Source organism: Vombatus ursinus, unplaced genomic scaffold, assembly GCF_900497805.2.
Source record: "Vombatus ursinus unplaced genomic scaffold, bare-nosed wombat genome assembly UNPS02014779.1, whole genome shotgun sequence".
Lineage (NCBI taxonomy): Eukaryota > Metazoa > Chordata > Mammalia > Diprotodontia > Vombatidae > Vombatus > Vombatus ursinus.
Window position 1 is genome coordinate 49058113 of NW_020954557.1, and position 15227 is coordinate 49073339.

At 36.8% G+C, this 15227-nt stretch overlaps 1 protein-coding gene across 3 annotated transcripts in view; it reads left to right on the forward strand.

Moving 5' to 3' along the window:
- STK39 (serine/threonine kinase 39) overlaps positions 1-15227 on the forward strand; it is a 317622-nt gene that overhangs the window by 123689 nt on the left and 178706 nt on the right. The window lies entirely within an intron of this gene.

Consider the following 15227-nt stretch of genomic DNA (forward strand, 5'->3'; position numbering starts at 1 on the left):
TGGCACAGGATTGATTTCTTCTTTCATTTCTCCTTCAGTGCTCCTTTGTGGGGACCATGTTCTTCTTTGAGGTGGGATCTATTTTTTTGGGGAGGAGGGGTGGGAACCATTTTTGTTCTGAGTCTTATGATGCTAAGCAGATCCAGGGGTGGGGAAAACGTGATCTCTCTCTATCCTCTGAACTGATGCAGCATTTTACATCTCTTTTGTTGCAGTTTCAGATTTTCTAAGTTAATTCTGGTAATGTCACAGTGCAGGTATCTCGAGCCAGAATATTATTCAATCCAACAATATCTGTTATTTAACTATTATGTGCCAAGCATTAGGGATACACAGACAAAAATGGAGCTTAAATTCTGTGCACTGTAGGCTCATTCTTTTCTTGCCAAATATCACTAAGTACATTTAGGGATAGGAGTATCTCATGGCCCCAGAAGCCACTGGGGTTCACTTTGCTCTTGAAAGGAGACCTCTGACAGTCACTACCTGTGTGACGTTAGGTAAGTCACTTCTCTCTGAGTCTTGGATTCCTTCCTGTAAAATGAGGGGTTTGGACTAGACAGAGGAACTAGCCTCTGAGGTCCTTTCTAGCTCGCGTGTTCTAGCCTCCGAAGGTGGTTTTAGATCTTTTGTCATTCAGTGGATTAGTTGTGTACAGGCGTACAGAATTGCCTCATGCAGCTTGTGCCATCTGTATAGCCACTGATGGAAATGTGAAGCAGCACGGGACCAAGCAAAGATTTCTTGGAACTTTCCTTTAGAGACCTCTTTTCAGGTTGACGTAGAAATATTAGTGAATGCTATTTGAATATTAATCCTATTATTCTGGCCAGCTCAGTTGGATATGAATCCACCTAAACACACAAGTACCCAGTTCTTATCTCTTCATATTTTTCCCCAAGAAGAGCCTAAGACACTTTGCTAAATGCTTTGATAAGCTGTTTCAGCAGCATTCTCCTGCTTTACTTGTCTCCAGTCTAGAAACTCTTTCAAACAAAGGTTTAGGTAGGTATAATTTGCCACGGCCTATTCTTGATGAAGTTATACTAGTGATACTTGGAATCACTTTTCCTTTCCCTGATGTTCACTAATCTTCCTTAAACATTGTAACAGAGAATTTTTTTTTAAACTAGGAATGGAAGTGAAGATCACTAGCTTAGGGTTTGTAGACTTCATTATCTTTCCATTTTCTGTAGTAAGGCTTTTCATCTTTACTTTGTTTCTGTTCAGTTAAGGAAAATCAGTATTTTTTCCAGTATCGCAGCCCAGTGATTGCTAAGAGTACCAGCTTGCAGTCAGAGAATCTGAGTTCAGATCCCACCTCTGTTACAAATGACCTGTGTGACCTTGGGCAAATCACTGGAGATTGAACTGTATGGCCTCCAAGGTCCCTTCCAGTACTAATTCTAATGCCCTGTGATCAGTGCTCTAAGATACAGTTGGGCCTGGTGACAGAAGATCATTAATGACAGCTAGATATTAATATTAATTAGCTTAAATATTTTGGGATTCAGAAAAGGGGCTAGATTGTTCTTTGTGTTTCCAGAAGGCAGAATTAGAAGCAATGGGTGGAGGTTGCAGTTAAATTGCCTTTTGTAAGCCAGTGTAGACGGATGTAGGAGCAAGTCAAGTCCACCCACGTATGCATCCTTCCTCCCATACCCCTACCCCCTCCTTGCCATGTCTATTGTTTCTCTGTGTTTCAGTTTTACTTTGGAAGAAGCACAGAATGTAAAAGTATATAGGGTATTCTAAAAGTCTTAGTGTGATTTGCGATAAAACTTTGTGACACCCTGTAGAGTGTGCACACAAACACATACACAATCCCTGTTCTCTTTTCTATCTTATTTCTGCATCTTTATTCCTTTCAGACTCAGAAGAAGTATCCTTCCTTTTCAAGTCTATCCTATGCTTTTTATTCCATCCCTCTAATTATAACAACAGGAGCAGGGGCTGAGAACAGGGACCCTCTTTGTCTACAATGATAAGGTGTTTCAGATGTACAAAAAAATGAAATGTAGACTTTTGGGGCATTATAGAATTTTGGTGTCTAGGGAAATCTTTAGGTAAAAATGTTTTTGGAAAAGAAGGGGAGAAAAAGCAAGCAAACTGGTTAGACAACTGGTTTTTAAAATGATGCTAGTGCAGTAGCTAAAGATTCTGTGGGAGTTTTTCTTTTTTTCTTTTTTTTTTTTTTAGAGGCAGTTGGGGTTAAGTGACTTGCCCAGGGTCACACAGCTAGTGAGTGTTTTGTCTGAGGCCGGATTTGAACTCAAGTCCTTCTGACTCAAGGGCTGGTGCTCTGTCCACTGGGCCACCTAGTTGCCCCCATAGTGGGAGTTTCCAAAACCAAGTTCTGCACCTGGTCATATTAAAATCAGTGTTCATACTTGATGATAAGAAATATTTTGCATTGTGAATAGTGATACTTCCGTTTAAGCAAATATAACAGGGAAATTTGGACTATTGCAGTGGCTCCAAAGCAGTGTTTTGTTTCCATTACCTGTGCACTCCAATTTATTCTTTATGCCATTTGCCTGTATAATTTAACAAAGCAACAGATTTCATTTAGCCTCTTACATCATTACTGTATTCCAATAATCCTCTACAAGAGTACCTTCCCTTGTAACAGAGAAAAGTTAAGTGAAACCACCATATGCAGCTTCTGAATTTGATGGAATATATAGCATTGTGCACCCACAGTTCCACCTCTTTACCAAAAGGAAGTGTATTCTAGGGTCAGTCTCCTGAAACCAATATCAATCATTATGTGTGACCAGCATTCTGTTATCTTTTAGTGTTGTCTTCAAGTATGTCATTATAATTGTTGTGTGTATTGATGTCATGTAGTGCTTGGTTTTACAACTGTCAAATCTATTTATCATACATTATCATATATTATAACTTATATCCTATTTCCTTACTCTATGTCAGGATGTCTCAGACTTTTCAATCTCGTCTGAACATATAGTGCTTTGTACTCAGGCATGTAAAAAAAAAATGTGTGAATGAATGAGATTTACCATCACATTAGTGGTTTTGAGACTTTGGGAAGTTATTCACAGAACAGTCAGGGGGACCCCTGTTCTGGAGAATTATGTTGTCTGATCATATAGACTATATCTAGGAGAGGAAAGATGGAATATTCATTATGTCCAAAAATTCAGGATGACTTCCAGGAGTCAAGATGGTGGAGTAAGTAGTAAATAGCCCTAATTCTCCCATTTGCTGAAATACAACTTAGGATGCACTTCATTGTCATTCTAGCATTGTGTTTTATTCAAGAAATAAGCAACAGAAAAGTGTATCATATTGATATTTAACCTGTGGAGTGGGGAATCTTTCTGAGTGCAATTGCCCTTTAGAATGTATGGATTTTTTGGGGGAGGGTGCAAAAGGACAGATTAACAGATCAAGACATTCATTAGTATGTGACGCATGGGACACTGCAACTATTCAGACTGAGGAAATTGTTGATATATAAAAATTTAGTTAGTTTTGATCTGATAGATTCCTCAGGGGAGTAAAAAAAACAGAAATAAAAAAACTGTTGTGTCCTGCTTGCTCTCCCCTCTTGAGATTTCTAAGTGTAGTGGAAGAGAATACTAAATAAATTCTATTTTATTTTCCTTGTAAAATGTCTTAATTAGGAAGTCTTACTAGGTATTTTCTGTAAACGTAAAAGAATGCTGTTTCTGATCACCAGGCAGCAAAGTCTCTGATTAGGTAGAATGACAATTTAGAGTCAGGCATGCCTGACTCAAGTATTTGCTTCTCTGTGGGACCCTGGACAAGTCATTTAACCTTTCACATCTCCACTTTCATTATCTGAAAAACAATGACAATAATAATACCCTCACAGAATTGTTGGAAGATGAAGTAAACTAGCATTTGTAAAGCATGTTAAAGTGTTATTTAAATGCTATTATTATCCTAAATAATCTAGAAGCATCTAGGTGGCACAAGGGTTAGAGTGCCGGCCAGAGTCGGGAAGACCTGAGTTCAAATGTGGCTGTAGACACTAACTAGCTGTGTAACCCAGGGCAAGTCACTTAACCACTGTTTATTGCAGTTTTACCTTCTGTAAAATGGGGATACTAATAGCACCAACCTCCCAGGGTTGTTGGGAGGATTTAATGAGATAATAATTGTGAAGTGCTGGTCTCAGTGCCTCATATATAGTAAAGGCCATAGAAATCCTAGCTAGCTGGCTTATTGGTCTGTCTTTCAAGTAATTCTTTTTTTTTTTTTTTTTTTGTTCCAAGGTTGTTTAGGTTTGATTCCTGTTGAAAAGTGTCAACAAAATGAATCAATTTTAGATAGTCAGGCCAACTGCCTTCCTTTCCTTTTTTTACCAATGATTTGGAATGATGATTGTATGGAAGTGACTTAATTGTTCTCTTCTCCTGTTTTGTGGTCTTTAACACCGGAACTATCAATATTTATGCACAGTTATCCCTTCCACATTGGAGGGGTTAGGAGGTTGGTGCCCCTGTGATCTGGAAAATCCATGTAAAATTTTTTGGCCCTCCCATTGTATCAGAGAAGAAGTCTTAACTTTTTTCTTTTTCTTTTATAGGGTGTTTACAGTACCTTATCATAAAATTTGGGTTGATATTATATAATACTACACATATATTTTATGCATTTCTGAATTTCTAAACTTTTTTCTATGTTGTCTGTTGGCCTTTTGAGTGTTATCTGGGGCTTCCACAAAACTCCCAAAAAATTTCCATTTAATTTCTTATGCTGACCTGTGACATATTGAAACCATCATGGGGAAAGTTGTGATGTGGAAAGGATACCTGTATTCCTTTAATGATATCTACAGCTATCATCTCATATCTGCAGGCTGCTTAGCACGCAGGGATAATGTCAGGATTAATGAGATGATTTTCTTTGGAAGGGTGGCTCCTTAAAAATGGTTCTTCAGTCACCTTTGGGGCAGGAACACCGGGGTTAAACAGTAAACTTGGTCATTTTGTCAAGGACCCTGTGATTTAATGGAAACCACCCATTCATCCAGACTGCAGCTCATCTATAATTTGTAGTCTTAGAGGCCGAGAGAGATGAAGCGGTCTTCTTCTGGTCACATAGATGTTGGTGAAGGTCAGAGGCCAGATTTGAAACTGGGTCTTCTTGATTTCTTGCACTCTAACAACTATGTGCCATTGTCTGTCAGACTGGGTCATGGGTAAGATTTCGAAGTATTTAAAAATAGGACATTGTGTGTGTGTGTGTGTGTGTTAGATAATATGATATACACACATATATACATATATCTATGTATCTATGAATGTGTTTATATATAAATATATTTTATATATAAAATAAAAAATGTCTATACGTATAGATAGATATATAGATGTAGATATATAGGCAAGTAGAATACTGGTGCTTTGTTGAGAATGAAGAATCCTCATTCTCAAATTACCAAGCCACACTATATAGTTGGGGAAACCCTAATATAACCACAGCCATGGCCATTCCTAGTTAACTTTTTCATGGTTCAGAGAGTAGAGAGGGAACACTTCATGACGTGTGGAAAACTTGGAACATGGGGATTTAAAAAATTGTCCATTGTGCAGGAACCTTAAAGATACAGAGCATCAGTTAATTAACAAATACTTACTAAGAACCTACTGTATTCCAAGGTCTGTGCCAGCCCTGGGGACAGAAAGACAAAAATAAAACATTACCTCCCCTCAAGGCTCTTATAGCCTATCAGGGGAGCCAAGGTATACATATATAAATTTATACAAAATAAATACAATATGATTATAGTAGGTTGGGGGGGTTACATATAGTGTAGAAATAGAGTAGAATTTTGAGGTAATGCCATAGAGAATAAAGGAAATAAAAATGAAAGGAGCTGATGTTTGAGGTTGCATGGAATCTTAGTAATTTCTAGTTTGTGATTTTATATGGTTAAAACCTTGAGAGGACGATCCTGTACAGACGTTTTTAGGTAGATAATGTGGTTAATTATTTGTTTGGTGTTTCTAAATGAACCAGGATAACAGGGAAAAAAAAACCCAACAGCATAACAGCAGAAATTGAACACGAGCTTCTTAATTTGGGCAGAAGGTAGAATAAAGTAAAACATTTTATTTTTTATGATACAGATTTATCTAAGAACGAGGAGTGAGGGCAAATTTAGATATATATGATAAAAATGAATGAGCAGGATCAGGTGCCATCCTTCAATCGAACAAAAATATTAATAAAATCCAAACAATTCATCATAGTGGTTGTATCCCACTCAGTTCATACTTTTCCAATAAAATGTGGTGTAGTAATAATATTAAATATGGAAAGAGATTGTGAAAAATCTGAAGCTTCTTGTCAGAAATTCATGCAAATGCATGGAAATGAATGTAATTTTTGAAAGTCTTTTTATGAGGAGAAAAGTAGTAGAATTAAGGAAGTTAGACATATTAAAAACAAGTTTATGATAAAAGTTAAAAATGGTGGCATACACAGAGATGAGGAAGAACAGGACTTGGAAAGACGTGATAACATCAGATGTATCCCAAAGGTAGAAGGCCAGATTAGGTGGAGTTTAGAATGATGAGCGATAAAATAATAGCTGAAAAGGATTGGGGGGTCAGGTATTGATTTGATAAGAGACTGTTTGGAAGCCAGTCCAACTGAAAACATCCCATGGATTGAGGAGCTTTTTGAAGAAATGTTAAATGATGAAGGAAAGCAAACATCAGTTAAAGTAGGAGAGGCATGAACATGTTTAGTGATATTTGGGACACTATCTCCAATGAAGTGATAAGGGTAAGACTTGGAATGGAAGCAATGAAGAAATATTTTGAGGAAATTTGGTAATGGAAAGTGAAGATCTCAAGAAGTAAAGGAATGATATGAGAAAGAAAGTAATAGTGATAACAGAGCCATGTAATCACGACATATTCAGAAGTATGAGCATTCTTATCTCCTTTCTTCTGTAAAAGTGCTATTAAAAATGAAAATGGGGTTTTGCTATCTTGTTTGAACTTTTTTGAGGTGGTCAGGTGTCACAAGCAACTGCCCTAGAGTTTTTGCAAATAGAAAGTTGAATCACAATGTGTATGGGTTTTCCTTTGTGCCTGGGATTCTCCTTAACCTGGGGTCTTTGAGCTTGGAAAAAAAAAGTAATTTAATAACTGTATTTCAACATAATTGATTACCTCTCTGAACTGTGTATTGTATGCATTTGAAAACATTAATCTGAGAAGGGATCCATTGGCTTCACCAGCCTGCCACAGTGGTTCACAATAAAAAAAAAAGTTGGGAACCTCTGATCTTTGCTGATATTTCTACCATTTAAAACCTTGACTTTTCTTCCTTCTGCTTATCTGCTTATTACCACCACCGACAAGAAAAAGAGGGACAGACACTTGCACCCATTCATGGTCACATATATTTGCCCATGTACACGCACACACACAGCACCTAGAGAGTCATGTTTTGTTACTATGTGTTTGCTGTTTATCTTTTTTATATTCCACTCCCTTGATTGAAATTCTCTTTTTTCCTTATTACCTTTCTTTGAAAGACAAGAACAAAGCAAGGTGTACTCCATGACTCTGCCCTCTGTGAGAACGTACTTAATGTTTGTTGACGATTGCCAAGTGGTGCTAGGGGATGGTACATACTTTAGAGGAGGACATGAGGTTCTGGAGGAGCCAATGCAGGCATCTCTGAAAATGTTCCTGTGTTTTTTGGCAGTACATTTCTGTTTTGACCAGTGACAAGTCTAAGACTTGGAATCATATCAGACTGCTCAGGCATTGTTTGGGGGATATGCACATGTCATTTAGGATTAAACAGAGAACATCAAACTAGTTTTTCTGTGTTGAGTAATCACTGTTTGATCTTTACTCAGCAGAGAGCTTGGCAGCTCTGAACTGTTAAACCTATTGCCCTGGTTTGCCTTCACTCATTTCCTTTTCCTCAAAGGAAAGTTCTTTAACTCTCAGTGACAAGCTGTGAAACCCTTGAATCCATGAGGCTAAGCAACCACCTAGAAATTCTGGGCTTATGACTTTTTTATTGTCACCTTAACTTGCTGTGAGAAATTTGGCAAATTATTTAAGCCTTTGGATGTCTACATTCCCTTTATCATGCTTAGCCAATCAGTGCTAAGTTCTATGGATAATACCTTTGTAATCTATTTTCAATTTTTTCCTTTCTCTGTATATTCACAGTCACCACATTAGTCTAGCACATATTTGCTGCACATCAGAATTCTAGCTTCTTGTCTGGTTTTACTGCCTTAAATTTTATCCTCTCTTCTAATCCATCTTTAATGTCACTACTGCATTGATACTCCTAAAAGGTGACCACATCTTAAACTCTGTGTTGATTACTGGAACAAGTCCTGACGCCTTAGCCTGGCATTCAAGGTCGTCCACAGTCTCTTCTCTTGAGTCATAGAATCTGAGAGCTATAAGAGACCTTAGAGAGGCAATCGAGTCCAACTTGATTGTGCACAAGAATTGTCTCTACATTCTCTTTCACAAGGCATTCATCCAGCCTTTCCTTGGAGCCCTCCAGTGAGTGGAACTTCACTGCCTCATGAGGTACCTCATTTCATTCTTGGATACCTCTAATTGACAGGAAGTTTTTCCTGTTATGAAGCCCAAATTTGCCTCTTTCATTCATTGTTGCTTGTTTTTCTCCCTGTGGCCAAGAATAGAAGTAATTTTTGCTTTGATGTTTACATCTCATCAATGCCTCTCCCCTTCTAGTTAGGCTCTATGGCCTTCTCTTTATGGAAGGGGCCCAGTGCAGTCTTTTCCCCATTTCCCACCATCGCTTTTGTACTTCTTTGAACTCTCTTCAACCCACCTTCCTCCCCCTTGCTTTTTTGTTTTGTGTGTTGTCGTCTTCCGTTAGACTGTAAGCTCTTTGAAGGCAGGGGCTACCGTCTTTCTTTTTATTGGCTTTTTTATCCCCAGTGCTTAGCACAGTGCCTGGCACCTAGTGAACACTTAATAAATGTTTATTGACTTTTAACTATAATAAAAGTGCATCTAACTAGTTCATATGAGTAGCCTAATCATTTCTTTCCTAGGCTTCTGACTATTTTCTGTATCACTGATACTGATGAACTTCCTTTTAAAAAAAAATTAATTTGAAATGTTTATCAAAGAAAAAGGTAAGAGAATAAAGTCTGGAAACTGTGCTTAGCCAATCCAATGCACAATTGTTCTCAAGTCATGAATCCTATGCTTGTGTCAGACTAGACTTCCTTCTGTGCCTCACCCATTCTCCACGTTATCCTTGTGTCTTCTGTCCTGTTCCCCATCTTCTGCAATGTCAGCTTGCAGTGCCTTTCCAGATCTTAACTCACATCCTTCAGAGCTTGGCCCAAGTTCTCTTCTTTCTTGAAGTCTTCCCTGATAATCCTAGATCACATCTTTTTTCATAGAATTTCTTTAGCCTTTAGGGTCTGTGCTGTATTTGTGGTCTGTGACCACATAACTCAACATTCAGTATTGTACAAGATTGTTTAGTTTCATGTAAGTATGTGTCATATTTTTCTCAACCCGATTATAAACTCTTGATGGCAGGGGCTGCATTTTGTACAGCTTTGTATGTGATAGAATATAAGCTTGTTAAGGGTAAGTGGTGGTTTTTAATTTGTCCTGCATCCCCAGTGCTTTGCATAGTGCCTGGCACATAATAGGTGCTTCATTTGTGTATGTTGAATTCAGTCCTCAGTGGTATCTAACACAGTGCTTGTTGCCACAAGTGCTTATTCAGTTTGATCCACTAGAATTTTTATGTCGTGCAGTTTTTGAAAAGAATTTAAATTTTGTTATTTGTATGAGAGGCACTGGCATGGTGATTAGAGAGCTGGCTACATGGCTAGGTCAGCTTCTGACAAGCCAAGTCAGAGAGCATTTACAAAAGAGACAGAGAAAGGGCAAAACAGTCTTTGTCCCCAAGGAGTCACAGTGTAATGGGGAAGACGATATGTTAACATTTCTTACAGATAAAATATAGACGAGAAAAACATGGGGAAGGTGCTAACTAACATCAGGGACCAGAAAAGACTTTTTACAGAAGATGGGACACAGACTGGGTGATGCAGAGAGGATGCTGTCCTGCATTAGTAAAGAGAGTTACTGTACCGAGAGGTGCCTGAGGCACGTCTAGTTCTCACTCCTCTTTTTATGATAACACACTGGCAGCAACGGCCATGGCAGGCTTTTTCAAGGTGCAGTGATTGTTACACCTTGGGACACAAAAGGTTTTTTTCTGAGGAATTGTTACATTTGGTTTTGTGCCAAGTGAGCGAATTGCTGGAAATAAGAGCAGGACATGTATTTGGAAAATGGGGTTACTAGTATAAGATAGTGATGTTAATTGGGGAAAAGTGGAACCAATTACCTAAGCAGATTGTCATACTGCTTTGTTTAGACCAAAGGTCTTTAAAAACCATTCTTCATTTCTGGGCTGTACAAAAACAAGTGGCAGATGGATTTGGCCTGCAGACCGAGTTTGTTAACCCCTGGTTTAGAAAATAATTTAGGCTTATTTTTAATAGGATATTAGCAGTACTGTCATCCATGGAGTGTTGCAGGGAGAAGTTAGAACTAGATGGCGTCATCAGAATTCTTCTAGCTGTTTGATTTTGTTTTCTGTCCCATTCTGGCGTGTAGCACCTGTCTGAAGGCAGCTCCAAGAATATACTCAATACTAGACCCTGGAGATAAAAAAAAAAAAAGAAAAGACAAAAATGCTAACTCCAGCACCCATGGAGGATGTAGTTTATTAGGGATAACAACATGTACATATATAAATACAATCAAAGTAAATATAAGGGAATGTCAGTCTATCTGTGACCACATAATGTACCAGTAGTTCTGTTTACATAGGTACACTATGTACTTTGGAGACTGTTCTCTCTCTTTCTGTATGTAGATGTTTCTTTTCATTGGAAACACACCTGTTCAGCGTATTGTATGTATGCTTATGCAGATGTTATGATAGATATTTTCTATTTCTGACATAGGTTTATAACCTTTATTTATCTTTGAGGCTTTAAAAAATTCTAACTCTTTTTAATGATTTGAGGGTGAATTTTCTTAGATGACATTATGAATAAATCTACCATAATATGAATTATGAAAGATGTATTGATAGGAAGGATTCAACCAATAATGTACTGTAATGTTGTCTTTCTCAGTGGTTTTGTAAGTTTCCAATACAAATTGACAACTTGTATAAGAAAATGAGATAATAAAGAAAAAAAAACCCACAACCTTAAAATTGTACAAATGGCCAAGTGTACATTTTTATGTTACATGACTTATGTTTGGAAGACATTAAGGAAAGTTTCTTGATTAATTTTTAATTAATCAGAGACCAAATTAACGAGAGACCAAGCTCTCATAATAATGTCAAAGCTCCTACATCTAAAGACTCCAAGAAAAGTATGAATTGGTCTCAGGCCATGGAAGAGCTTGAAAAGGATTTTGAAAATCAAGTAAAAGAGGTAGAGGTAAAATTTGGAAGAGAAGTGAGAGTGATGGAAGAAATTCATGAAAAATGTGTTGTCAAAAGCTTTGTAAAAGGGGACACAAAAAATTCCTGAGGAAAACAACATCTTAAAAAGCAGACTAGGCCAGCCAAATGGTAAAAGAGGTACAAAAAGCCAATGAGGAGAAGAGTGGCTTAAAAAGCGGAATTGGTCAAATGGAAAAAGGGGCACAAAAATTCACTGAAGAAAAAAAACCTCCTAAAAAGTAGAATTGGCCAAATGGAAAAGGAGGTACAGTAGTTCATTGAAGAAAATAATTCCTTAAAAATTAAAATTGAGCGAATGGAAGCTAATGACTAGGAGAAATCAAGAAATAATAAAAAACCCCAAAAGAATGAAAAAAAAATAGAAAACAATTTGAAGTATCTTATTGGAAAAGTAACTGACCTGACAAATAGATTCAGGAGAGTTAATTTAAAAATTACTGAACTACCTGAAAGCCATGATGAAAAAAAGAGCCTAGACATCATCTTTCAGGAAATTATCAAGGAAAACTGCCCTGGTATTCTAGAAGCAGAGGGTAAAATAGAAATTAAGAGAATCTACCAATCACCTCCTGAAAGAGATGCCAAAATGAAAACTCCTAGAAATATTATAGCCAAATTGCAGAACTCCCACTTCAAGGAGAAAATATAGTAAGCAGCCAGAAAGAAACTATTCAAGTATCATGAACCCACAGTCAGGATAACACAAGATCTAGCAACTTCTACATTAAAGGATCAGAAAGCTTGGAATATGATATTCCAGAGGGCCAGTGAGCTAGGATTACAACCAAGAATCACCTGCTCAGCAAAGCTGAGTATTATCTTTCAGGGGGAAAAATGGACATTTAATGAAATAGAGGACCTTCAAGAATTCTTGATGAAAAGACCAGAGCTGAATAGAAAATTTGACGTTCTAGTATAAGACTCAAGGATGCATAAAAAGGTGAACAGGAAAGGGAAATCGTAAGAGACTTAAATAAGGTTAAACTGTTTACATTCCTACATGGGAAGATGATACTAGTAACTTATAAGAACCTTCTCGTTATTAGGGTAGTTAGGAGTATGTATAGACAGAGGGCACAGGTGTGAGTTGAATATAAAGGGACGATATCTTCAAAAAAAAAATTAAGGAGTGAGAAAGAGGAATGCCCTGGGAGAAAGGGAAAGGGAGAAGTAGAATGAAGTAAATTATCTCATATAAAGCAGGCAAGAAAAAAACCTTTTACAGTAGAAGGGAAGAAGGGGGAAGGTGGGAAAGCGAGTGAACCTTACTCTCATCAGCATTGGCTCAAAGAAGCAATAACATACACACTCAATTGGATATAGAAATCTATCTTACCCTACAGGAAAGTAGGAGGGGAACTGGATAATAGAATGGGGACAGATTGAGGAGGAGGTAGTCAGAAGCAAAACACTTTTGAGGAAGGACAGGGTTAAAAATGGGAGGGGGATAGAATGGAGAGAAATACAGTTAGCAATGATGAAAAAACATTCTGAAGTTCTCTGATAAAGGTCTCATTTCTCAAACATATAGAGAGCTGATTCAGATTTATAAAAATAAGAGGCATTCCCCAGTTGATAAATGGTCAAAAGATATGATCAGTTTTCAGATGAAGTAATCAAAGCTATCCTATAGCCATATGAAAAAAAAATATTCAACTATTGATTGAAGAAATGCAAATTAAAACAGTTCTAAGGTACTACTTCATACATCATTGATTGGCTAATTGGACAGAAAAGGAAAATGACAAATGTTGGAGGGGATGTGGGAAAAATGAGACATTAATTCACTGTTGGTGGAGTTGTGAACTGATTCAGTCATTCTGTAGAGCAATTTGGAGCTCTGCCTAAAGTACTATAAAACCCTTTGACCTGGCAGTACCAATACTTAGTCTGTATCCCAAAAGAGATAAAAAGGAAAAGGACCTGTATGTACAGAAATATCTATAGCAGCTCCTTTCTGTTGGCAAAGAATTGGAAATTGAGGGGATGCCCATCAGTTGGAGAATGGTTAAATAAATTGTGGTTATGTCAATATGATGGAATTGTACTGTAAGAAATGATAAGCAGGATGCTCCCAGAAAAACCTGATGCAAAGTGAAATGTATTGTGTACAAAGTAACAGCAATATTGTAAAATGATCAGCTGTGAATGACTTATCTATTCTCAGCAATACAATGATCTAAGACAACTATGAAGGACTTATGATGAAAAATGCTATTCATCCCCAGAGAAAGAACTGATGTTGTCTGAATATAGATTGAAGCATACTTTTTTTACTTTATTTTTCTTGAGGTGTTTTTTTTTTGGTCTTTGTTTTCTTTCACAACATGACTGTTATGGAAATGTTTTGCCTGACTACACATGTATAACCTATATCGAATTGTTTGCCTTCTCAGTGGGGGGTGGGAGGTTGGAGAAGGAGGAAGGGAGAGAATTTGGCACTAACAGTTTTAAAAACGAATGTTAAAAATTGTTTTTGCATGTAACTGGGGAAAAATAAAATACTAAATAAGCCTTAAAAAAAAAGACCAAACTCTCCTAAAATACTTACTACTTGTAGCCTCAATAAAATACATTTGTAGATTAATCACAATTATTTTATACTATAATCCATAAACAATACATTATTTTAGTTTAAAATCAGTTAAGATAAAGTCCATAATTGGCATCTATTTCAGAATTAGAAATTCCATTTAAATTAATATCTTAAGAGATTTTCTAACATTATCTTTTCCCATGTCCTAATACCCTAAATCTATAATAAAGGGTCATTGAATCCATTTAACTATGCTGCTTGAGAATTGTTCTTCCTCTTCTCCTATGAAGAAGTCTGACCTTTTGGTTCTTCCAGGTCAATTTCAAACCTCTTAAAACAGCGTGGTTTCTTAAAATATTTATAATTGAAAGATGTTTTGAGCTTGACAGATACCTACAAATGAATCCAAATATTTTTAAAAATGAAATATAATTTAAATATACTTTTGAATAACATTAGCATGAGAGGATGAAAGAACAAAGATTCTATTTGTCAATTTTATTCTTTTTATTTGCGTTCTTACTGAGGAGAATCTGTAAATTTAAATAAAGAAAATCTGAGATTACTGTAACACAACAGGGAAACTATTTTCTAAAGCAACATTGAGTACCAAATTATGTGATAATTTATTATCCCGACTATAGGGCAGCCCGAAATAAAGGTCTAATTATGACCTTGGTTTGTTTCGAGTTGTAGTGTGGTGATTGCTGTCACCCTGACAACTGAAGAAGTATGACTGATCAAAGGATTTGTATGAGAGCAGTTTTGAGGATTTTAGATTGCTCAGCATCTTGAAACTTTTGAAAAGCATTTACTGTCTTTCAGTCTTGTTAGATCACCTGGATATGTATGGTCCTTTCATAGGCTTGCACCATTATTTGTTTTGGTAATCTCGTTTTTTTTTTCCTTTTATGTAAAACTGCCAGTTTATGTTTCGCAAGGCGTATGCAGACATACACATTTATATTCACACATCTGTCCCACCTATATTTAATTTATTTCCCTGTGAAAGAATTTTAAATGGATTACAGATGTCATAAAGAGTATTATTTAGCACTCACAAGCAAAAGCATTTATACTGAAGAAGAATTATCCAAAATCCAAACATTGAAAATACACACACACACACACACACACACACACACACACACACACACACACA